Here is a 27,173-nt window from a genome sequence, read left to right as displayed (position 1 = left end):
GAAAACAACATTTAAAAAATTCTCAGAGATACTCTTCATATCCCAACACTAAGGAAAACTTGAATATAGGGACAAAAACTTTTAGGTTGATTCTTTGGAATTAATAACCATAAACACTAATTTTTACCAGCACACCATAAATAAAGTACATCCTTAATATAACTGAACTTTTTTTGAAATTTAAAAAAATTTTTGAATTGTGGTAAGCTATATACAATAAAATTAGCCATTTTAACCATTCTTAAGTATACGATTCAGTGCCATTAATTACATTCACAGCGTTGGGCAACTGTCACCAATATTTCCAAAACTTTTTCATCTCCCAAAACAGAAATTCTGTAACCATTAAGTAATAACTCCTCATTCCTCCTCTCTTCCCCATTCCCCTGATAACCTCTAACCTACTTTCTGTCTCTAGGAATTTACCTATTCTAGAAATTTTATGTAAGTTCAATGATACAATATTTGTCCTTTATTTCACAAAGCATACGTTTTCAAGGTTTATCCACACCATAGCATATATAAGAACTTCACCCCTTTTTATAGATAAGTAATATTCTGTTCCATGTATTACCATATTTTTTTAATTCATTCATCTCTTGATGGATATTTGAGGTATGTGAGCATTTGCACATTTGGTTATTATTATGAACAAGATTGCAATAAACACTAGCACACTTGTATCTAGTTAAATCCTTGCTTTTAATTCCTTGGAGTATGTACCTAGAAATGGAATTGCTGAGTCATATAGTAATTCTGTTTAACTTTTTGGAAAAAAACCACTAAATTATTTTCCACAGGGGCTGTAACATTTTACATTTCCACCAGCATTGTATGAGGGCTCCAATTTTTCCACATTGTTATAGCCATTCTAGAAGGTGGGAAGTGGTACCTCATAGTGGTTTTGATTTGGATTTCTTTAACCACCAATGAGGTGGAACATCTTTGCCTGTGTTTATTGGTCATTTATATGTCTTCTTTGGAGAAATGTGTATTCAAATCTTTTGTCCATTTTTTAATTGAGTTGTCTTTTTATTGCTGAATTTTGAGAATTTATTATATATTTGGGGATATTAAGTCCTTATCATATATGTGATTTGTAAATATTTTCTCCTATTCTGTATGTTATCTTTTCACTTTCTTGATAATGTAACTTTGCCTTTTAAAGGACGGTATCTAAATTTTTCACTTTGAGATGAAAGAAGATATGAAAGTATTTAAAATACTAATCATACCAGTTATTGAAATTGCTATAAAAGAAATGTATTTTCCTCTCTACTGATTCATTATCCTTAATGTGGATTATATTAATTAACCTTGTTTCTCATTTGTGTAAAGGAAGGCTCATTTAATTAGAGTCATTTCTAAAATAGTTTTTTAGAGCAAAAAAGGATGACAGTAGAGGAAAAACCTAACATATGTTTCATTTATAGAATTCTTTTCTCACCTATGCCTAAAGAATCATTTAGTTTTTTGGAGTTAGGTAGTATTGATTAGAAGAAGATCTATTATATTGGAGGAGGGATTTGTATAAAGTTTAGTGGAAAGAGAATATGTTAAGTCAGCAAATTTAAGGGAATATGCATAGGTTCATACTGTGGAAAAGGAAAAAAGACAAATTGAGAGCATCCTTATTCTGGGGACCACAGAAGTTAGATGAGCCAAGAACACAGTTGGAATTTACTCATATGCACACAGAATGTACAAGTTCTACTCCTGGTATTTTTAATAAGAAAATTCCTTCTCATTAATAGTAGTATAAATGATAAAAGTCACAAGCACTTACAGTTTGTAGGAAGCAGGGATGGAGCTAGCTCCATATCAGAAGGACTGGGGAGGAGTTTAAAGAAAGACAAAAGATAGGACCAAAGAAGAGACCCTTGATTATAGATAAAAGATATTATATTGAGCCTGTGTGCTAAACAGCTTCATCTTTATTAGAAGATCTTCAGCAAAATCTTTTTGCAAGCATGGAAAAAAGAATTAACCATGAAGTATTATAAATGACATTACAAAAACAAGCCCATAAAACAGAGAGCTGATTAAGAATTATGAAAGCCTTCATAATTTTATTCCAGAATCAAAGTCTCCTCCTAGTATGTTTTAAGAAGGCAGGAATGCAACCAGATTTGATAGAATCCCTGATACCTAGAGATTTCAATCATTCCCAAAGGCAGAAATGTAACCAGATTTGATAGAATCACTGATACCTGGAGCTTTCAATCATTCCCAAATGCAATGTACCTCTGAAAAGTGCACAGGATGACAGTATCCTAACAGCATTGAAAAATAAATGGAACAGAACCTGACAATTTGCCACAGATTTAAAATTGAAGTGTTTTCTAGAGAATAAACCTTTAAAATGTTCTTAGGGCACCTGGCTGGCTAAATCAGAGGAGCCTGAGACTATTGATCTCAGGGTTGTGAGTTCGAGCCCCACAGTGGGTGCAGAGATTACTAAAAATAAAAATAAATAAACTTAAAAATGTTCTATATCACATAAAGAAACAATCCCTCTTAAATAACTCTCTAAAATATATATAAGGCATCTGTCAAATTATGCTCTAGCTAAAGATAGGATAAGAAATAATAAATATCTACATTTTATTCTTTAGGAGTCCTGACAGCAAAAGAGCATATACACTCAAGGCAAATAAACTCATGGTAAAACTCTTTGCATGGTCAAAAAATATAGCTAACCCAAAGAAAGTGGAAGGAGGATGTTATTGATACCAGCAGGTTCTGAACCCAGCTAAGCTAGTCAAATTACTTATTACAAGTATGTGTGTATGTAGCATGTATGCATGCCATCTTAAATAACAAATCCTAAAATATCCCAGAATACATAAATTTTTGAGTCATGTTCTGTGAGAGGAAGAATATTTTTACAGAATTGTGTACTTACCAATAAAACAAAGGATAAACTTAGCAACTAAATTAAAATGTCATGCTTCTATGTATATGTGTGTGCATGTGGCTATGTGATTAAATACTTCCATTCTTCCCACTACATAACTGCAGTATGTACATAGCCCCAGCACTCATTTTGTGTTAACTGAATATCATTGCTTACTTAATGCTGTTGCTCTTAGATGATGGAAAGATGACATAAACTGTGAGCAGTTGATCAGTCTCTACTACCCTTTGAAAGGCAGTGAGACTAGTTCTGAGACAAGACGCTGATTTTTGTAAGATGTATTTCTAGGTCCCACACTTCCCATTTTGACTTGCAAGAGTCAGTCAAGATTAAAGACACTCCTACGTGTTAGAAAAGAACCATCTGATGACAGTTTGAGACAAAGACTTGTTAAGAACCCTCTAGCATAGGTCATTGGCTAAGGACAGAGAAGAGGACAGGTTTATGAGCAAGGTTATTAAATTACACGTTACCAGCTCTATATCTTTCCCTTGTATTTTCCCATGTGTTTGGTAAATCTACTTTTAAATGTTACTTTCTGATCTACACAAGAATGCAAGCTCCATGCGAATAGGTATGTTTGTCTGCTTTGTTGACTACTACGTTCCCCTAGGCTCAGAACAGTGCCAGGGGAACAGTCAACAATTAACAAATATTTGATAAGAATTTCTAGATTCATGTTACTGAAAAATGAAGGAAAGTTTCTATAGTCATACTTTGATCCATGTTTTAGAGAAACAAATTCCTGAGACCAGAGGTGAGGACAGCACTACTGTTGAAAAATATAGAAGAAAAAATTCAATCTGGGGAGAAGAAATTATGGCTGTAAGATACAGCTATTCCTACCTCCATGGGGATGTTCTTCTATTACCAGTCTAGAAAAATCTGGCTTTGATATGCTAAGGCAGCTTTGTGTTTGGAGGCAAGGTGAGGACAGCAACTGGGTGAGTTCCTAGAGCTGCATTATATAAGCGTAATCAATAGTACAGTTCAGAGTCAGAGATAAAGGGAACAATCCAACAAGAGAATATAATAATTCAAAATATCTATGTACCTAACATAGGATCACCTAAATATATAAATATTATCATATATAAAGGGAAAGTGATAGTGATACAGTAATAGTAGGGGACTTTAACATCGCACGTATATCCATGGATAGATAGATCATAAAGACAGATTGGGGCGCCTGGGTGGTGCAGTCGGTTGAGCGTCCGACTTCAGCTCAGGTCATGATCTCACAGTTTGTGAGTTCGAGCCCCGCGTCAGGCTCTGTGCTGACAGCTCGGAGCCTGGAGCCTACTTCGGATTCTGTCTCCCTCTCTCTCTACCCCTCCCCTGCTCATACTCTGTCTCTCTCTCTCTCTCTGAAAAATGAATAAACTTAAAAAAAATTAAAAAAAGAGAAAATCAATAAGGAAACAGTGGCTTTGAATGACACATTAAACCAGATGGACTTAACAGATATATAGAGAACATCCCATCCAAAAACAGCAGAATATACATTCTTTCAAGTGCATATACAACATTCTCCAGGACAGATCATATGTTAAGACATAAAACAAGTCTCAATAAATTTAACAAGATTCAAATCATATCAAGTACCTTTTCTGACCACAATGATATCAAACTAGAAAACAATTAGAAGGGCGGGGGAAACAGGAAAAAACACAAACATGTGGAAGCTAAACAACATACTACCACACAATCAATGGGTCAATGAAGACATTTTAAAAAATTGTTTTAAATATCTTGACACAAATGAAAATGGAAACACAATGGCTCAATCTTTGGGACACAGCAAAAACACTTTTAAGACGGAATTTTATAGTGATACACGCCTACCTCAAGAAACCAGAAAAATCCCAAATAAACAATATAACCTTACACATAAAGGAACTAGAAAAATAAGAACAAATGGTGTCCAAAGTTTGTATAAGGCAGGAGTTAATAAAGACCAGAGCAGAAATAAATGGAACAAACGAATGAATGAACTAACGAGAAGGAAGGAAGGAAGGAAGGAAGGAAGGAAGGAAGGAAGGAAGGAAGGAAGGAAAAAGATCAATGAAACCAAGAGCTGGTTCTTTGAAAACATAAACAAAATTGATAAGCTTTAGCCAGATTCCTCAAGAGAAAAAGAGTATGCATGCTCTCTCAAAATAAATAAATAAACATTAAAAAAATAAAAATAAAATGTTTTTGCATAAATTTAGCCTTAGAAAAAAATCCAAAGAGATTTTTCCATGTATCTTTAAATGGCCTTTGCTAACCTGTGGAAAATATTTTCTGTGTCATCAAAGATTCATTCTAGGTACAGCAATAGCTCTTGAGGTTACATGCTTCTTCATAGGGCTATATTCTTGGGAAGCTGCTGATTAATACAAGGAAATTCTATCATGTGAACCACTAAAACAGGGAGGACTTTGTGTAAACTTGCTGTGAGTCCCTTTTTCATAGTTCAATTGTTCGCATCCAATCTGTTTCTTCCTTACACATGGATCCTATCCTCTGTTTTGTTTTATTTTTCTATCCTCTATTTTCATGTGCTTTAATAACAATTAAAGTATCTGAGGTTTTGATTTTTTTAAATGTTCATTTATTTATATTGAAAGAGTTCGAGAGAGAGTAGGGGAAGGGCAGAGAGAGAGATAGAGAGAGAGAGAGAGAGGGAGAGAAAGAACTCCAAGCAGGCTCCATGCCGTCAGTGCAGAGCCTGATGCAGGCCTCAAACCCGTGAAGGATGAGATCATGACATGAGCCGAAATCAAGAGTTAGACACTTAGCCAACTGAGCCACCCAGGCACCCCTCTGAGGCACTAATTTTAAGGATATTGAAGGATGAAATAATTGGGTATGTAATAACAATGGGACATCACGAGTAATTATTGAATCTAAAATAAAAAACAAATTTCCAAGAAAGCTGAATTGAAGAAGCCTCTCATAATTAATACAAAGAATTTAATTTGGCTATGGATTTGACTCTTATCCCTAGTTGTTCAATACCTATGGGGATAAATTTGAGGGTGGGGGGATTGGTGGACATATTTATTGAGAACCTACTGTGTTAGGAAGTACTTTATATATGCTAACTCATTATTCCTTACAACAGTTCTGTGAGGCAGTTACTTTTATCCTCATTTTATAGTTGAGGAAACCGAACTTTGGAGAGATTAAATAATCTGCCCCAAATCACACTACTAAAATCTCTCAGAGGTAGAATATGAGCCCTGGTATATCACACTTTAAATGTTTGCTTTTTATTTCCACAGGGAAGGACATTATTTAATTAATTGCTTATTGGAATTTCATCATCAATAACTACTTGTTGAGCAAGGTACTTTCTGAAAATAGCATATTAGTTTTCCTATGTACAATATAAATGTATAACTAGAAGTCATTTTCTAACATCTCATTCTTTCCTTTCCTTTCTTTTGTCCTTTTTTTCAGTTGTACTAAGTTGTTTTCCCTTTAAAAATTGGGAAATACACAATTGTGTATACAAATTGTGTATAAAACAAATAAGTATAGTTTAAAGAATCATAACACAGTGATTAACCATATATCCAGATTAATAAAAAAAACTTTTACCAGTGCCTCAGGAATCCTGTGAGCCCCTCCTTAATCATAATCTTCTCCTTTACCTATACAGATTACCACTGTCTTCCATGTTAATAATTCTTTAATATTTCTTTATCATTTTGTCACCCATGTATGTATCCTTAAACATATTTTATTCCACTTTGAACAAATTAATCACAAGAATAAATCTGATTCTGTAGGAAAAGTCAATAATGCAGCAATAAGAATAAGGCTCCTAGGAGAAAATAAACTAAACAGAGTTTCTGGGGCATAACCTGACTTCACCTTCACCAAAAGTTTACCAGGACCCTGGAGGAAATTTGTAGACAAGGTGAAATATGAATGGAAAATATGGAGATCACCACAGTTGGACATTGGGTAAATCTGAAGGATACCCAAAGACAGGACAAATGAAAAAAGTTGGCTCTGTATTTTCTACCTCCACCTTTCAGAAGCATAGCTAAGAAAAACACTTTTATGGAGCAACTCAAGTGATCCCATCTCAGGTAACACTTTGGAAAATAAAGGAGAAATTTCCTCAGCACATGGTCTGTACAAGGTAAGTATAGAATACTCACTTGGACATTCTGCACTAGGTTTGGTAGTACAGTGGTATCAGAGTAGATATTTCAGTTTCTGCCTACCACAGGGGAGACAGAATTTGCAATGTGAGTTCCAAAACCTTGAGTTTTCCATTAATATCCCAGAATGGCCACATTCTAGGAAAACAAATTAAGCTTTAGAATTAAAATATTTGCCCTAAGACTAATGGCAAAACTGAAACAGACCCCATGAAGAAAGCATAAAGCCAAACCTTATTCATTCAAGTTAACTGTTGTTAGAACAAACCCCAGGACTCTTCAGAGGAATATATTAAAATTCAGCATCTTCATAGCATATTACCTGTAATATACAGTATACAATAAAAAATATCTAGACATACAAATAAATTTTTATTATTTTTTTTAATTTTGCAAATAAACTTTTTAAAAGTGACACACAGACCAAAGAAAAATCAGTCAATAAAAAGACTCACAGAAATCCCAGAAGTTGTACCTAACAATTGTAAACATTTATGCATCAAATGTAAAAGCACCAAAATATATAAATCAATTAATCACAAACATAAAGAAACTCATCGATAGTAATACCATAATAGTAGGAGACTTCAACACCCCACTCAAGCAATGGACAGATCATCTAATAAAAAAATCAACAAGGAAACAATGGCTTTGAATGACACACTGGACCAGATGGACTTAACAGATATTTTCAGAACATTTCATCCTAAAACAGAAGAGTATACATTCTTCCCAGTGCACATGGAACATTCTCCAGAATAGACCATATCCTGGACACAAATCAGCCCTAAGTAAATAGAAAAATATCGAGATCATACCATGCATATTTTCAGACCACAACACTATGAAACTCAAAATCAACCACAAAAAAAATTTTTGAAAGGTAACAAATACTTGGAGACTGAAGAACATCCTACTAAGGAATGAATGGGCTAACCAAGCAGTTAAAGAGGAAATTAAAAAGTATATGGAAGTCAATGAAAATGATAACACCACAACCCAAAACCTCTGGGACACAGCTAAGGCAGTCATAAGAGGAAAGTATATAGCAATCCAGGCCTTTCTAAGAAGGAAGAAAGATCTCAGATATACAACCTAACCTTATGCCTTAAGGAGCTGGAAAAAGAACAGCAAATAAAACCCAAAAACAACAGAAGACAGGAAATAATAAAGATTAGAACAGAAATCAATGCTATCGAAACCAAAAAAAAAAAAAAAAAAAAAAAAAAAAGTAGAACAGATCAATGAAACCAGAAGCTGGTTCTTTGAAAGAATTAACAAAATTGATAAACCACTAGCCAGTTTGATCAAAAAGAAAAAGGAAAGGACCCAAATAAATAAAATCAAGAATGAAAGAGGAGAGATCACAACCAACACAGCAGAAATAAAAACAATAATGAGAGAATATTATAAGCAATTATATGCCAATAAAATGGGCAATCTGGAAGAAATGGACAAATTCCTAGAAACATACACTACCAAAACTGAAACAGGAAGAAATAGAAAATTTGAACAGACCCATAACCAGTAAGGAAATTGAATTAGTAATCAAAAATCTGCCAAAAAACAAGAGTCCAGGGCCAGATGGCTTTCCAGGGGAGTTCTACCAAACATTTAAGGAACAGTTAACACCTATTCTCTTGAAGCTGTTCCAAAAAATAGAAATGGAAGGAAAACTTCCAAACTCTTTCTATGAAGCCAGCATTACCTTGATTCCAAAATCAGACAGAGACTCCACTAAAAAGGAGACCTATGGAACAATTTCCCTGATGAACATGGATGCAAAAATCCTCAACAAGATATTAGCCAACCGGATCCCACAATATATTAAAAATTTATTCATCACGACCAAGCGGGATTTATACCTGGGATGCAGGGATGGTTCAATATCCACGAAACAATTAACGTGATTCATCACATCAATAAAAGAAAGGACAAGAACCATATGATCCTCTCAATAGAAGCAGAGAAAGCATTTGGCAAAATACAGCTTCCTTTTTTGATAAAAACCCTCAAGAAAGTAGGGATAGAAGGAGCATACCTCAAGATCATGAAAGCCATATATAAACGACCCAACACTAATATCATCCTCAATGGAGAAAAACTGAGAGCTTTCCCCCTAAGGTCAGGAACAAGATAGGGATGTCCACTCTCGCTGTGGTTATTCAACATAGTATTGGAAGTCGTAGCCTCTGCAATCAGACAACACAAAGAGATAAAAGGCATCCAAATTATCCAGGAGGAGGTCAAACTTTCACTCTTCACAGATGACATGATACTCTATATGGAAAACCCAAAAGATTCCATCAAAAAACTGCTAGAATTGATTCATGAATTCAGCAGAGTTGCAGGATATAAAATCAACGCACAGAAATCGGTTGCATTCCTATACACCAACAATGAAGCGACAGAAGGAGAAATCAAGGAATCGATCCCATTTACAGTTGCACCAAAAACCATAAAATACCTAGGAATAAATCTAACCAAAGAGGTGAAAAATCTATAGAATGGAAACTATAGAAAACATATGAAAGAAATTGAAGAAGACACCAAAAAAATGGAAAAAGATTCCATGCTCCTGGACAGGAAGAACAAATATTGTTAAAATGTTGACCCTACCCAAAGCAATCTACATATTCAATGCAATCCCTATCAAAGTAACACCAGCATTCTTCACAGAGCTAGAACAAAAAATCCTAAAATTTGTATGGAACCATAAAAGACCCTGAATAGCCAAAGCAATCTTGAGAAAGAAAACCAAAGCAGGAGGCATCACAATCCCAGACTTCATGCTATACTACAAAGCTGTAATCAAGACAGTACGGTACTGGCACAAGAACAGACGCTCAGATCAATGGAACAGAACAGAGAACCCAGAAATGGACCCACAAAAGTATGGTCAACTAATCTGTGACAAAGCAGGAAAGAATATTCAATGGAATAAAGACAGTCTCTTCAGCAAATGGTGCTGGGAAAACTGGACGGCGACATGCAGAAGAATGAAACTGGAACACTTTCTTACACCATACACAAAAATAAACTCAAAATGAATGAAAGACCTAAATGTAAGACAGGAAGCCATCAAAATCTTCGAGGAGAAAGCAGGCAAATACCTCTTTGATCTAGCCTGCAGCAACTTCTTACTCAACACGTCTCTGGAGGCAAGGGAAACAAAAGCAAAAATGAACTATTGGGACCTCATGAAAATAAAAACTTCTGCACAGTGAAGGAAATAATCAGCAAAACTAAAAGGCAACCGACAGATTGGGAGAAGATATTTGCAAATGATATATCAGATAAAGGGTTAATTTCCAAAATCTATAAAGAACTTATCAAACTCAACACCCAAAAAACAAATAATCCAGTGAAGAAATGGGCAAAAGACATGAATAGACACTTCTCCAAGGAAGACATCCAGATGGCCAACCGACACATGAAAAAATGCTCAACATCACTCATCATTAGGGAAATACAAATCAAAACCACCATGAGATACCTAACCTGACACCTGTCAGAATGGCTAACATTAACACCTCAGGCAACAACAGATGCGGAGAAAGAGGATCTCTTTCGCATTGTTGGTGGCAATGCAAGCTGGTGCAGCCACTCTGCAAAACAGTATGGAGGTTCCTCAAAAAACTAAAAACAGAACTACCCTATGACCCAGCAACTGCACTACTAGTCATTTGTCCACGGGATACAGGTGTGTTTTTTCGAAGGGACACATGCACCCCCATGTTTACAGCAGCACTATCAACAATAGCCAAAGTATGGTAAGAGCCCAAATGTCCACTGATGGATGAATGGATAAAGAAGAGGTGGTATATATATATATACAATGAAGTTTACTCAGCCATCAAAAAGAATGAAATCTTGCCATTTGCAACTACGTGGATGGAACTGGAGGGTATTATGCTAAGTGAAATTAGTCAGTCAGAGAAAGACAAAAATCATATGACTTCACTCATAGGAGGACTTTAAGAGACAAAACAAATGAACATAAGGGAAGGGAAACAAAAATAATATGAAAACAGGGAGGGGGATAAAACAGAAGAGAGTCATAAATATGGATAACAAACTGAGGGTTACTGGGGGGGGTTATGGGAGGGGGATGGGCTAAATGGGTAAGGGGCATTAAGGAATCTACTCCTGAAATCATTGTTGCACTATATGCTAACTAATTTGGATGTAAATTTCAAAAAAAAATGAAATAAAAAAAAAGAAATCCCAGAAATTGTAATTAGCAGAGAAGGACTTTAAAACAACTATGAAGAATTATGTTAACACATATAAATGAAAAAAAATTACTATAGTGGGAAAACAACTGGGGAATTTCAGGACAGACTGGAAAACTGCTTAAAAGAATGAAATAAAAATTCTAGAACTGAAAAATACAAAATATACAATAAAAAATTTATTGAAAATATTAATGACAGACTGGAGACAACAGAAGAAAAGATCACTGAACTTGAACAGAGTTAGTAAAAACATCCAAACAGGACACAAAGGAGAAAAAAAATCCTCAGTGAAATGTGAGGCATTATCAAGGTGTCTAAAATATATAAAACCAGAGTTCCATAAAGCAAGAGGGCTAAAAATAGGGCAGAAAAATATCTGAAGAAATACTGATTTAAAAGATTCTAATATTTGATCAAAAAATAGCAAACCACCAAGTTAAGAGTACAGCAAATCTCAAGCAAGTACTCATCCATTCAAAGAAGATTTCTATGTCCTTGCAAAATCTTTTATAAAAGATGTAGAACACTGTCTTATTTAATATATCTATTGTATAGAGGTACAACAAAACAGTTCTAAAAGTTACTATCAAGAAAAAACTGAATGTATGTTTCTATTTGTTATATTGATCATTCCCAACACAAACACTTTTGTATTTTTTGCTTTGTCAGGAAATTTAGAGCTGGATATGGTAGATACTTATACCAACTAAGCTATTGCCATCTATATTCTCTTTCTAAAAGCTTTTATTCTGTTTTTTTTTCCTCCACATTACATGTATGTTTTATGTTAGAGACACTCCATAGCAGGTAGCCTTTGGAGTTAACCAGACCTAGACAGGAATTTAATCCTTAGCCTTTTTCACTGTATCATTCGATTCCTTTATGTCTATACTTTCTAATCTGTAAAATAAGGATAATATGAATACTCTTATTACCTATCTTGCAGCACTATTGGAGTATTAATTTATAAAATGCATGTAGAGCCCATATATCCTGGTACAGAATAAGATCTCAGTTAATGCAGGCTATGGTTATTTAGTCATCTCAAATAATGCTTGAAAGTAGCTGTCATATAAGACATAAATTAATGACAATAATATTCATTCCTGTACAAAGCAATTATTTATTCTCAAGATACAATAATATGGAGAATTATGAAATTATTGAGAGGTTAGCAATCCTTGTCTCTGGAATGGATACTGAAACAACATACATCATGGCCGGAAATGATCCACTAAACTTCTGGGCAATAGGAAGTGTATATAGTGGACACAACATTTGTTCATGGAATAATTGATAGGATGTTAGCATAAACAAGACCTTAGACATATTTGGTTAAACCCTTCACTTTACTGCTAGGGAAATGTACCAATTTTGTGTATTTTTAATGTACTGTATCTTTAAACTTCATAATTTGTGTTACTTCCAAAACTTCCACAGTACTTCTTGTGGACTCTAGATCCCAGTTTCCAACTCACTAATTTTGAATAATAGCTAAATCCTAAGGAAGTTGAGTATCTGTAAAATGGGAATAATAGTATCTTCCCTACCTACTTCACAAGTTGTTATGAGAATTAAACTGTGAAACACTTTAGGAAAAAATACATACAAATGGGAAATTGTGATTCTTATTATTATTCTCTGTAGCATTTCTTTTCATCAGCAAACAAAATCCTGGTATTGATCTTCCTAGACAATGAGAGACTTTCTATTCGATAAAATATATTTACTTGGTTTTATTTAAATTTTTCATTCAAATATGGGTGATTACCTGATTTGTTTTGAAAGGGAGTAAAAAAGACTATCTTGGACATCTTTTATCTATTTTTTTTATGACATGAATTTGAAACAACTACTACTTAAAGTCTGGGTGTGAGGAAGAGTGCACACAGTGAATAAAACACTTAACCTTTTACTAGAATAAAGGTATATTTTCTGGTACCCAGGAAGACTGGTAAATAATAATAGCTCTGTTATGATATAAAGAAACCAAACAGATAATAATGATCCCACAGTTTCGAGACCCTTTAGTTCTCTTTCCACATATAAATGGATTGTTTCTTGATTCATATTCTATCCTTCTACCTTTCCAGTAACCTCTTATATTGAAAAACACTGTGTGATATTAGAAAAGAAGAAATGGATTAGCTTACTTTCATATACAAGTATTATATGGTCAAGTGTTTGCTAACACACACATAAACCATCTTTTTTTTCTAAGTATAAACTGATATAATTTATTAGATTTTAGAGATGTCCTTTATGATTCATGTCATTTCACAGCAAAAGACATTTTTTAAAAAAGAACAAGAAATTGTTGAGGGTGTCTACCTATGTGCCTAAGGACTCCAAAACTGATAAACCAGATTGCACTTTTGAATGCCAGACACTTAGTACTGTTTCAAATTCAACATACGCAATATTAAATTCATCATCTCTTCCTCCCATGCAAACCTGCTCTTTTCTTTCTATTTCTAATCTTGGAATAATCCCACTATTATTTTTTTTTACTAATCTCTTAATGGAATTGTATTTTTTTCAGATTTATTGAGGTATAATTGACAAACAGGAACTGTATATATTAAAAGTGTACAAGTTGATATTTTGATATGTACATGTAAACATTGTAAAATGATCACCACAATCAAGCTAATTAACATATCCATCACCTCATAATTACCATTTCCTTTCTCTCTCCTTTTTCTCTGGTGAGAACACTTTAAAAGATGTACCCTCTTAGCAAATTTCAAGTGTACAACACAGAATTGTTAACTATAGTCACCTTACCATACATTAGATCTCCAGAACTTATTCTTCCTGTGTAACTGAAACTTTGTACACTTTGATCAACACTTTCCAATTTTCCTCTCTACCCTGCCCCTAGTAACCACCCTTCTATTTACTTCTTCTGTGAGTCTGACTACTTTAGAGTCCACATACAAGTGAGATCATGCAGAACTTGTCTCTCCGTATCTGACTTATTTCACTAGCATAATGTTGCAAATGATAATATTTCCTTCTTTTTCAAAGCTAAATAATATTCCCCTATGTGTGCATGTGTGTGTGTGTGTATTTGCATTGTTTTCTCAATGCTTAGCCACTGCACTACATACAGTACGTCTACAATAAGTATTTGTTGAACATATAAGTAAATGAAATTTTTAAAATGCTATGAACACAAGACTAGCACTTTCATACACATTTTAATCCCCACCAGAGCTCTGAAATATTAGTAACTCATGGTCACTGCTATGGAACAGTTAGAGAGAGTGCAGCACTAATATCAATGTGAAAAAAGTTCTCTTACACCACTTCAAAAGGCCCAGTGAATGTGTACTATGATATAGCTCACTGAGTAATTGAACTCATTACTCATGACTCATTGAGTAATTTAATATGCTAAAGTAACTGCTATTTACTCCACTTCAGGTTTGATTTTACAAGGAATTCTGTGTATGTGATGCAGACGTATATTTTTCTTTTCTCAATTATTAAAATACTATTAGTGGCCTGAGGTATGACTCCCTCCTCTTCTAGAACACAGATCATATTATATTGACATTACTTGTTCATTATTTGGTTTCCCTAACTGCCCTTGATCTCTTGAGGAAAAGAACAATGCCATTTTAATCTTTGCACCCCAGCACTAATCACAATGCCAGGTATTTAGTGGGCTCTAATGAAATGTTTTCAGGGAAAAAAAAAAAGATGGAATAGAAGGAAGAAGCAGAGAGAGGGAAGAGGGGAAGGGAAGAAAAAGAAAGCAGTCATGTCTGTTTACTAAAGTAAGAAATGTGAATATTATTCCCATTTTATGGCTGAGGAAATTTAAAAAAAGTACCTAAGACTACCCATGGACTGATTAACTGGTAAAGCTGAGACAAGAACTAAATTATCCTATGTGAGAGTCCAGGGAATAGATAATCTGACATCTGGAAAGAAGCAGGAACCCATACATTGATATTTCCCTTCCCATTTCCATTGAGATTTTCTGCCATCTGATAAAGACAGTTGTGTAGAGAAGTGTTTTTCTAATTACTCATTGAGTAAAACCAGAGCTTTGCTGAGTACTCAGAGAATTGCAAAAGAAATGCCTTATTCACAGTATCCTTTTAAAACTTATTTTCTAGTTTTGTTATTATTCCTACATTCTAAAATTCTATCCTTCACTGTTAATGTAGAGGACAAAATAGTCTAAAATTAATAAGCTGGAAATTATGAGAGAGAGGTCAGTGGAATATGTTCCAACTAAAGCAATTTATAGGAAATGAAACCTAAAATACCTTTTTTCTCTATTACTCGTTTTAACTGTTAAGAAATTTCATATTTAAATTATTGGAGAACATTGAAATTATGTTTCAATAATCCTTAGAGACCATACTTTCTTCCAAAACACATTTGCATCCCATTTTACACCCTAGAAAAATGTTCCTTTTCTTGGCTCCCATAGTACCCTCTAATAATATATTTACTACACTGTAACAATCCTTTAATTTATTAATTTTTTGCACTATTTTTTGAGCCCCTTAACAGCAGGGAAATACAGGAACTAGAAAATATTTGTTTGAATCAAGGTAGGTTGTATGTAAATATTTAACGTTTTAAATTTTGTGATAAAATTGCCTTCCCATTATACCATGTTTTCTCCTCTCTGATCCCAATTTCCTCTTGTACTGTAGCCCTTTTATATTACAGACTATCAGTTCATGAGGAACATAAGTTCAAGAGTGAGTCTGCAGTCACTTGTATCAGAAAAGGAAGATTACAATCATGTAAGTCTACTGTGAACCTATAACACTTGAAATGTAAGATTTCCTCAAGCAAGAACATATCTTAGTGCTCTCTGTTCTAGTTAATTTTGATAAAATAAAAGTTCACAGATACTCCATTTGTACCAAGTTCAAAATAAAAACAGTAAAATATAAGTTGATGACAACAGATAACTACTATATTTCCCAGCCCAGGATCTATTAGATTTTCATTTGAGGAACTGCTTCCCAACCCTAAAATCATATAATTTTCAGGTTATCCCTGTTTCTGCACTTTAAGGAATTTCATGACCCAAGCCCAGGAATTAACCACCAGCCATGTTGATTAGGTCAGAAAAGAGCTTGGAATCTCAGTTAAAGCAAACATAGCTAATTATGGGGAGTATGTTGGGATAATAGTGAAAGAGAAGGCTTCTTCTTGCAGAGACTACTAAGAGAATGGCATGTATGTCTGAGAATGCTGGCCTGTACTGAGGTAGGGAGGGACTTGCCTTAAAATGGAGCCAACAGTGAGTAAGACAGAGATTAGTGATGACATTGAACCCTTGGATACAGTCATACATGACTCTTCAGTTATGGAAGCCAACAATTTCTTTTTTCTTGAGGTACTAGGTACAAATTTCTGGTCTGTTGGTAAATAGTATTTCATTCTATTTTTCCTGAATATATTTCATTTATTGTAAGTCTTCAAACTTACTAATGCATGTCCACCATTCATAATCCCAACTCTAAAATGCTACCCTTTCCAACTAGAAATAATCCTTCATTTATCTGAACTCTTAAAGAACTTTACCTCTAAGAAAAGATAAAAATACTTTCAATTTTCCAAATATTTATAGAGTTGTCTTATTTGGACCAAATTACTATGCAGCCAACTTTTGATTTTCCACTTGAATTGTTCCATTAATGATAAATAGATGAAACATTAGACTGTTTTTTTTAATGTTTATTTATTTTTGAGAGAGAGAGAGAGAGACAGAGCACGTATTGGGGAGGGGCCTGGAGAGAAGAGAAGAGAGGATCTATAGCAGGCTCTGTGCTGACAACAGAGAGCCCCACACCGGGCTTGAACTCACAAACTGTGAGATCATGACCTGAGCCGAAGTCCAAAGGTTAACCAACTGAGCCACCCAGGCACCCCTAGACTGTGTTCGTATTTCAGTTACTTTGTGTTGGAATTGCAAAAAAAAAAAAAAATTAGCAACAAAATGTATTTAAAAACACACTTCTGTTGGCATTTTGAATGAAATGGCATTTGAATGAAATAGCTAACAATCAACCCTTTATATTGTGGGGGTTTGTTTGTTTGTTTGTTTGTTTGTTTTTGCTCCTGGAGTTCTCTTGCAGCTTTAATTCTTGAGTCTCAGGTGGCAGCACCAGACATTAAATCTCCAAATCTCCAAGGGGATTAAATCCATTAAATCCATTAAATCTCCAAAGGGAGAGGTATTATTAAACTTTTTGCTGCTCATTCGTTTCTGAACACAAATGAACAAATTCTTAAAGCCACTTATTCATTTCATGATGATCATTAGGAGAAAAATTTAAGCCAAGCTTGCATATTGAAAATAAGAACAAAACACACACACACACACACACACACACACACACACACACACACACACCCTGTTGATAATAAATTTCATGGATTCATTTATGTTAAACAAAGTCCAATTTTATTCACTCTTAATATCCTTGTAGTCCATTGTATGCCTTCTGCAGTGATCCTTGTTTCAGTAGCTGTTTGATACCTTCTCTTGCTTCCCCTGTTAACTGTTCTTTTGGAAAATCTACATGGAAAGTGATTATCAAAGAATTCTTGATGTTGTTGTTGTCAAAGTTGGGGAGGCCCTCTCCTTTCTTCCATACCTTGGTTCCTAGTCTGGTGACCTTATCCTGGAAAATATGTACACTGTGGCCATCCAAGTGAGTAATATCCATATCAAAGCCCACCAGAGACTCAACTAGTGTGATTGTCACATTTGTACATAAATCTCCTTTCCTTTCAAATACTGGGTGCTTGACAACTTTGATTCTGAACCGCAGGTCTCCCGGCTCTCCATCCACGTGAGGGTCACCTTCCCCAATAAAAGGATACTCCATGCCATCTCTCACCACAGGTTCTATTTCTACCTCCAGTGTTTGTTCTTCATTCACTAGTCTGACATTAGGGCATTCATTACAGACCACCTTTGGGTCATTTGGAAGCACCCTGGGCCCAGCTGTGTAGTCCACATTGTTGCTGGCAGTTGCGTTTTTGTTTGCCAGGAAACTGCCTTGCCACAGGTTTGTTTCTAACTAATTCCACAAAATTTCCTGCATATACTTCATCCAAAGGAACTTCTAGATCTACAATAATATCACTTCCTCTTAGAAAATTTGTCTTGCTGATAAGGGGTTCCTCCAAACATGAAATCACAATCTCCAAAGAAGTATGGAAAAAATGTCCCCATGGGAGCCCTAATGCCATCTTTTAACCCCTTTTCACTATTAACTATCATATTGTTTCCATTTCTCATTGTCTGACAGAAACTAATAAGTGGAACCTAGATCCTGGAATTTCTCCTGAACTCCAGGATCATCAGGGTTCCAGCCAGGATGAAGCTGCAGGGCCAGTTTCCTGTGGGCCTTTTTAATGTCTTTTACAGATGCACTTTGAGGCACCCACAAGATCTTATAGAAATCTTGCCTAGCAATCAAGGCCCTGTGGAGGTACAGCAGCAACAGGCAGAAGGTGCCCAAGTCCTGCAGGGCCATGGTTTCTCTGTGCCAGCCTCTGTGCCGGTCCCTAGCCACAGACTCCTTACACAACCCGCTGCCGCCTCAGCTCAGAGCTAGCTCACCTCCTCCTCTACCCAAATCCCACCAAATCAATTATTTTAAAATTAAAGTTTACTTCAATCTCATTATTTTATTAGTATTTGTAATTATTCATTTTTATACTTAACAATTTTAGTTTTACATGTAATTTAAATGTAATTTCATTGTCTATATCCGAGTTCTTCAAGGATTAACAGAAATTTACAAGGTGAATCAATATTTCAGCATAAAGGACGAAAATTTAAGGAGACAATAGAAGAGGATTTTCTGTACATGTTTGAGTGATGAGCAGCCCAGTATGAGTACAACACAAAGTTCATGGAGAATGTCAAAATACAAAGTTGCCAAGCTACTTCATTAGGGTTTCTCCTGCTGAAGAATATGAATTGTAGCCCATGCACAGTTTTCAAACTTCAATACACATAACACCTTAGGAGTGTTTATTACAATTCAGATTCTTATCTCCCTAGAGACAGCATGACTGTCTAACAAAGGAATGGCTGAACAAAATGGTAGTACATCCGTACTATGATAGTTTATCTAGTTCTTAAAAATAAAAAATTAGATCTCTAATAAATCTCCATCTAATGATTTTATCTGTTTGTTTTAGTTATTGTGTGGTAGTCTCTTCCTTCAGCAGGAAGAAGGCAATGCAGAAAAGAAAAAAAAAACTAATATTTATTGAGTGATGATTATATGTTAGATATTTGCAAGATGCTTTCATTTTTAATCTTCATTTATTTGTTTTTAAGTTCTGTGAAGTATTATTATTACTATTTTGCATGTGAGAAAATGAAGGCTCAGGTGAAGAAACTAAAAAAATCAGAAAACTAATCTGATCCTGATCCAGGATTTGATTCCAGGACTTCTGACTCCAAGTTTAATTGATTCTCCTGGATTTGACTTTGATAAACTTTAGCTGAGGTAGTAAATCCAGGAAGAAAAGCAGATTGAAGGAGATAGATAATAAACTCCGTCTTAGGAATGTAAAAATGGACATTGCTACAAGATATTATTGAAGAGGAAATGGGTAATAAACAGTTGGAAATATAGATGAAACTCAGGAGAAAACATGGATCAGGAATGATACATTTGGGAGAAATTTTATTCTATGTTGGTGAAAAGTTAAAGGTTAGTCATTTAAAGTGCTAATAGAAGAGAAATAAACAATGAAAGAGAGAGAAGAAAACAATTCTTTAAGGAAAGAACCAAAGAAAATATAGTCATATATGAAGCCAGAGTAGAAAAGATTTTTATTAAGTTTTTTAAATTTAATTCCAGTACATTAACATACAGTGTTAATTAGTTTCAGGTGTACAACACAGTGGTCCAACAATTCTATACATTACTCAGTGCTCGTCATGGTAAGTGCACTCCTTAGTCCCCTTCACCTATTTCACAACACCCCCCTCCACTTCCCTCTGGTAACCATCAGTTTGTTCTCTACAGATAACCATCTGTTTCTTGGTTTGCCCTCTCTTTTTTCCTTTGTTTATTTGTTTTGTTTCTTTAAATTCCACACATGAGTGAAATCATATAGTATTTGTCTTCCTCTGACTTATTTCACTTACCATTACACTCTCAACATCCATCCATCTTGCTGCAAATGGCAAATTCCCTCTTCTTTATCCATTCATCTGTTAATGGACACTTTTGCTGCTTCCATAATTTGGCTATTGTTAATGCTGCAATAAAGACATGAGCGCATGTATGGCCCTGTATTTTTTTAGGATTATTTATTTTTGAGAAAGAGAGAGAGAGAGAGAGAAGAGGTGAGGGAGGGGCAGAGAGACAGGAGCCAGAGAATCCCAAGCAGGCTTCCCACTGTCTGTGCAGAGCCTGATGTGGTGCTTGAACTCACAAACCGTAAGATCATGACCTGACCTGAAGTGAGCCACCCAGGTGCCCCAATATTGTTGTATTTTTTGGGTAAATACCCAGTAGTACAATTATTAGAACATAGGGTAGTTCCATTTTAAATTTTTTGAGAAATCTCCGCACTGTTTTCCACAGTAGCTGTAGCAGTTTGCATTCCAATCAACAGTACAAGAAGGTTCCTTTTTTCCATATCCTCTCCAATACTTATTGTTTCTTGTGTTTTTTATTTTAGCCATTATAACAGGTATGAGTTGATATCTCATTGACTCAAGATTATTGATATCTCAAAACTATTGATTTGCATTTCCCTGATGATGAGTGATAGTGAGCATCTTTTCATGTGTCTGTTGGCCATCTGTACACCTTCTTTGAAGAAATGTCTGTTCTTGTCTTCTACCCTGTTTTCAATGGTTTATTTGCTTTTTGGGGTGTTGAGTTGTATCAGTTCTCTATATATTTTGAATATTAACACTTTATTGGATATGTCATTTACAAATATCTTTTCCCATGTAGTAAATTATCTTTTAGTTTTGTTGATTGTTTCCTTTGCTGTGCAGCAGCTTCTTATTTTGATGTAGTCCCAAGAGTTTATTTTTTGCTTTTGTTTCCTTTGCCTCAGGAGACATATCTCAAAAAATGTTGCTATGGTCAATGGTAGGCCACCTATGCTCTCTTATAGGATTTTTAAGATTTCATGTCTCACTTTTAGGTCCAAAATCCATTTTGAGTTTATTTTTGTATATGGTGTAAGAAAGTGGTCCAGTGTCATTCTTTTGCGTGTAGAGAAACTGTCTTTTCCCATTGCATATTCTTGGCTTCCATGTCAAGGATTAATTGACCACATAATCATAGGTTTATTTATGGGTTCTCTATTCTGTTCCATCGATCTCTGTGTCTATTGTTGTGCCAGTACCATGATGTTTTGATTACTACAGATTTGGAATATAACTTGAAGTCTGGAATTGTGCTATCTCCAGTGTTGTTTTTCTTTTTCAAGATTCCTTTGGCTATTCAGAGTCTTGTGTGGTTCCATACAAATTTTTATGGTTATTTATTCTAGCTCTGTGACGATTATTTATTCTAGTTCTGTGAAAAGTGGTGTTGGTATTTTGATAGGGATTAAATTAAATCTGGAGATTGCTTTGGGAAGTGTAGATATTTTCACAATATTTGTTCTTCCAATCCATGAGAATGGAATGTCTTTCCATTTGTTTGTGTCATCTTTAATTTCTTTCACCAGTATTTTATAATTTTCATGACATAGGTCTTTCAACTCCCTGGTTAAGTTTATTCCTAGGTATTTGATTATTTTTGGTACGACTATAAATGGGATTGCTTTCTTAATTTCTATTTCTGTTGCTTCATTATCAGTGTTTAGAAATGTGACAGATTTCCCTACATTGATTTTGTATCCTGAGACTTTACTGAATTCATTTATCAGTTCTAGCAGTTTTTTGGTGGAGTCTTTAACGTTTTATAGTATCATGTCATTCTCAAACAGTGAAAGTTTTACTTCTTCCTTACCAATTTGGATGCCTTTTCTTTCTTTTTGTTGTCTTACTGCTATGGTTAGGACTTCCAGTACTATGTTGAATAAAAGTGGTAAGCGGATATCCTTGTTTTTTTCCTGACCTTAGAGGGAAAGCTCTGTTTTTCCCCATTGAGTATGATTTTGGTGTAGGTGTTTCATATAAGGCAAATATTTTTCATATAAGAGGTATGTTCCCTCTAAACCTACTTTGTTGAGGTTTTTATCATGAATCAATGTTGTACTTTGTCAAATGCTTTTTCTGCATTTATTGAAGTGATGACATGTTTTTATCCTTTCTCTTATTGATGTGGTGTATCATGTTGATTGATTTGTGAATATTGTACCACTTGTACAACCTAGGAATAAATCCCACTTGATTGTGGTGAATTATTTTTTAATATATTGTTAGATTCAGTTTGCTAGTATTTCGTTGAGGATTTTTGCATCTAGATCTGTCAAAGATACTGTGCCATTGTTCTCTTTTTGTGTGATGTCTTTACCAGGTTTTGGTATCAGGGTAATGCTAGCCTTATAGAATTATTTTGGAAGTCTTCCCTCCTTTTCTATTTTTTTGGAATAGTTTGAGAAGATTAGATATTAACTTTTCTTTAAATGGTTGGTAGAATTTGTCTTTGAAGTCATCCTGGACTTTTGCTTGTTGAGGGTTTTTTGATTGCTGATTCAACTTGATTGCTAGTAATCAGTCTGTTCAAATTTTCTGTTTCTTCCTGCTTTGGTTTTGGTAGGTTATATGTTTCCAGAAATGTATCCATTTCTTCTAGGTTATCCAATTTTTTGGCATATAATTTTTTCACAATATTCTCTTGACAATTGTTCATATTTGTGGTGTTGGTTGGTTGCTATTTCTCTTCCCTCATTTGTGATTTTTTTTTTTTTTTTTTATGAGTCTGGCTAGAGTTTATGAATTTTGTTGATCTTTTCAAAGGGCCAACTCCTGGTTTCATTGATATGTCCCATTGTTTTTTTTTAGTTTCTATATCATTTATTTCTGCTCTAATCTTTATTATTCCCTTCCTTCTGCTGGTTTTAGATTTTGTTTGCTGTTCTTTGTCTAGCTTCTTTAGGTGTAAGGTAAAGTTTTCATTTGAGATTTCTTGCTTATTGAGGTAGATGTGTATTGCTATAAACTTCCCTCTTGGAGCCATTTTGCTGCACCCCAGGGATTTTGGACTATTGTGTTTTCATTTTCATTTGTCTCCACGTAATTTCTTATTTCTTCTTTTATTTTCTGTTGACCCATTCATTGTTCAGTAGAATGTTTATAAACCTCCATATATTTTTGCTCTTTCTAGATTTTCTCTTGTGGTTGACTTCTAGTTTCATAGCACTGTGGTCAGAAAAGATGCATGGTTTGACTTCAACCTTGTTTAATTTGTTGAAACTTGTTTTGTGGCCCCAGTAGGAAAGAGTAAAGGAAGATGTGATTGACAATGCTGTATGTTGCAAAAAAGAGAAGAAATTTAATGAATCTACTGGGTTAAATTACTCTACCTTTGATGATATCTATGAGAATAACTTCAGTCAAGCAACAGGAATATAGACCATATTTCAATGAGTTAAAGAGCAGACAGGTGGGGAAGAAGGAGAGATAATAAGTTTAGATGACTTTTTCTATTCCTGGTAGTGAAGGAAAGATTGCCAAGGCAAAAAAAAAAAGGTTTAAGGGGAAAATATAACTAAGGGAGGGGTTTTTTTGCTGTTTTTAGGATGGCAAAAACTTGAGCATAATTTAAGCAAAAGACAAAACCAGTGAAGAAGATGTGTTAGAATACGATAGGAGCACAGGCAAAGGGAGTAAACCCTTGTTTGTGAACATCTCTTCCCCTATGGCATAAGGGGAAAAAGGAAAGGGGAATGAAGTGATGGATAGGCTTTCCAGTGAATGGGAGGAAATTAAGTGATCATCTTCCTATTAGTAAAGACAATCTATGCCTAAAATTACTCTAATTTTATTCAATCAGAGTAAGTTTTGCTAAGGGAATTTAAAATAAGAGGTATTTGTGTCCACAAACTAGAATGGGAAAATGAGTAAAACTAGAAAGCATGGAGAATGGCAAGAAAAGGATTAGTGGAAGAGGAATCAGAAACCACAGGGAAAATGGAGAGATAAGCTTTGTGTATAGGAGCCAAAAAATTGTGAATACAAAGATAACAATTATTCTGACATTCATTATGATTTTGGACCAATTCATTAATTTCTCCACCCCTGGGAGTTTACAGCCTGATTATTCACTTTCCCAACTATAAAACTATAGGACATGTCAAGTATTGTACAGCTAATGGTAGAATGGTAGTATTTGCCTATCTACCTCAAGAGTAGGGCACAAGAATTAGTTGTTTCAGGGTTTGTGGATGAACATGATAAATCTGAAAGGAGCAAGGGGAGAAAAAATTATAGAGAAACACTCGTTATGTGAATATATTAATGGTTTTTAAAATACATATTATTTTCACTAAATTCATTTGCCATTATTCACTTTCCTACTTTATTTTAGGTACTTCTATTCAGTTGTCCCTGTGCTTTAAATAAAAGGTATTGTCAAACATTTTTTGCAATCTGCTTTTTCCAATTTAATTGCAGTTCATTAGGAAAAAAATCCACTGACAAAATAAGTTCAATGTTAAAGATTCATCAAGTTTTCAGATGGAGGCTAAATTTTTCATAAATGGTCTAGAGCCATTAATAACTAGTAATCTATTAATTGCTAGAAGGAATCAGAAATGGAAAAGTGATTTGCAGATAAACTGATTTAAAGCTAATTAGAGTTCCTGAATAGCTCACAAACTGTCAATGAGTTCAAAGAATTTCAGTTAAATTAGAATTCTTTGTGGGATTCAGTTTAAGAGAAAACTAGAAATGGGAACATCAAAGGAGAGCAAGTGCCATTTAATTTATGTATGGTCTACTGAAGTTGTGAATACATTCACTCTTTCTATGACTTGCCTTGGTTTTATAACATTTTGTATGTTATTTGCAATATAAGTTTAAACAATATAGAGACAAATCCTGAGAGGTTACATACTAGAAAAAACACTGCTTCAGGGATTTCAGAGAGAAATAATTATTTGGTGAAATGTTACCGAATTGGTAGTGTTGTGTTTATCTGATACTTTTAGCTTAAAATATTATGCAACAGCTGGGCAGATGTTAAAAAGATCAAATCCTTGTGACACAGGAAATAATTGACTTATATATGCCTATGATTATTTTAGCAATAAAAACAAAGCCAATAATTAAGATGTAGCTTGTAATAGTGCCTTTTAAGGAAAAAATATTTTTACTTGTAAAGCAGAACAGTTCAATACAGAACCATTGGGAGGTACATACAATTCCATCATCAGTGCGTATATGTGATACCATGTGATCATGTACCCAGCTACTGAACAGTTAAGTCATTAATAAATATTAACTGACTGCTCAAAATATAACAAACACTGTTAGAGAATGGAGACTCAGATCTGGTTACCAGACACGGCCAATTCCTGGTGAGACACCAAGAGATTATTAACACTGTCTGTTCACTCCAATGAATATCATCTATCTATTTTTTAACAATACCTGCTATTTTAAGAATAGCAAAAGGAATTAATTGAGAAAAAATATGATAGTCTAAATATAATATAAAATGAATCTAAAATGTCAATTTTAAACTATTTATCTATGAGTTTTAGTTATTCAATTCTTAATTCACTTATCCTTAATTCATTTCCAGGGTATTAATAAAAACTTCTAAAAATAATGGGCAATTATGGGCATTTCTTTTTTTATGTTTATTTATTTATTTTGAGAGAGAGAGACAGAGAGAGCAGGTGTGAGAGGGGCAGAGAAAGAGGAAATCCCAAGCAGGCTCCATGCTTTCAGGGCACAGCCATGAACTGTGAGATCGTGACCTGATCGGAAACCATGAGTGGGATGTTTAACCAACTGAGCCATCCCGGTGCCTATGGTCATTTCTTTATTCAGGTTCTGCAATTAGTTCTCCTCTTCTTAATCTTAACTTTAAATGCATCTTATTCAAAATTCAGAATAGTCAACCAATACTTTCTGAAGAGCTGACACATGCCAGGCACGTGCTGCCTCCACAGAATCATATCATATTGTGATTTCCTGAGTTTCGTGACATACCATATTTTCATGCCAGAGTCATCAATTCATTCTGTGTGCTTATTGGCGTAACAGTTATATAAAACTCTCTGTCTCTCTGCAAATACTCTAGATTTAGGTGATAGATATAAACAGGCATGTTGGAGGGGGAGTTGTTCATTTCTTTGTATATCTGTCTTATCTGTAAGAGCACAATAGCAGTTGTTAATTTTTTTGTCATTCCTTTTATTAATATTGCCCTTTCCTCACTCCATCTAGTCCTATTATCCCTTATTTTAGTCCCACCTCTTTCCCTCATTGCCCTTCATCTCTCATTCCACCTCTCCATAACCAATGTCACAGAGAGATTTCTGCCAGATAGGTCCTGTCATCCTGCCTCTCACAACATCCTAACAGGGAAAATCAATGAGCCTTAGGGCTTCTTCTTAACTAAGGTCTTATTCAAGGATGAGTGTTATTCCTTCATGACTACCATGTATGAGTTACACTTAACAGCTTTAAAATACCAAATCAATTCAGTGGTATCTTAAGATGGCAATCAACTCAAACTTTTACCTTAAAATTGAAACTTTTATACTGGCCTAAAGCCCATGGCACTAAATTGAAAACTAAGAACAGCCAAAGAAGATAAAATCTGCAAATTTTGCAGATAAAATGGATTACTATGAAGCTGTGCCAAATGTCTATTCAATATGTGTTACAAATTAGATGGGAGCCTATTCCAACAAACTCAT

The 27,173-nt window shown here is 34.6% G+C and overlaps 1 long non-coding RNA gene and 1 pseudogene across 1 annotated transcript in view; both read right to left on the bottom strand.

Moving 5' to 3' along the window:
* Positions 1-27,173, bottom strand: part of LOC122242034 — a 238,606-nt gene that overhangs the window by 33,572 nt on the left and 177,861 nt on the right. The gene's annotated exons all lie outside the window — the stretch shown is intronic.
* Positions 17,750-18,841, bottom strand: LOC102961548 (annotated as a pseudogene).

This window comes from Panthera tigris, chromosome C2, assembly GCF_018350195.1.
Source record: "Panthera tigris isolate Pti1 chromosome C2, P.tigris_Pti1_mat1.1, whole genome shotgun sequence".
NCBI lineage: Eukaryota > Metazoa > Chordata > Mammalia > Carnivora > Felidae > Panthera > Panthera tigris.
This window is presented reverse-complemented; position numbering and strand designations above follow the sequence as displayed.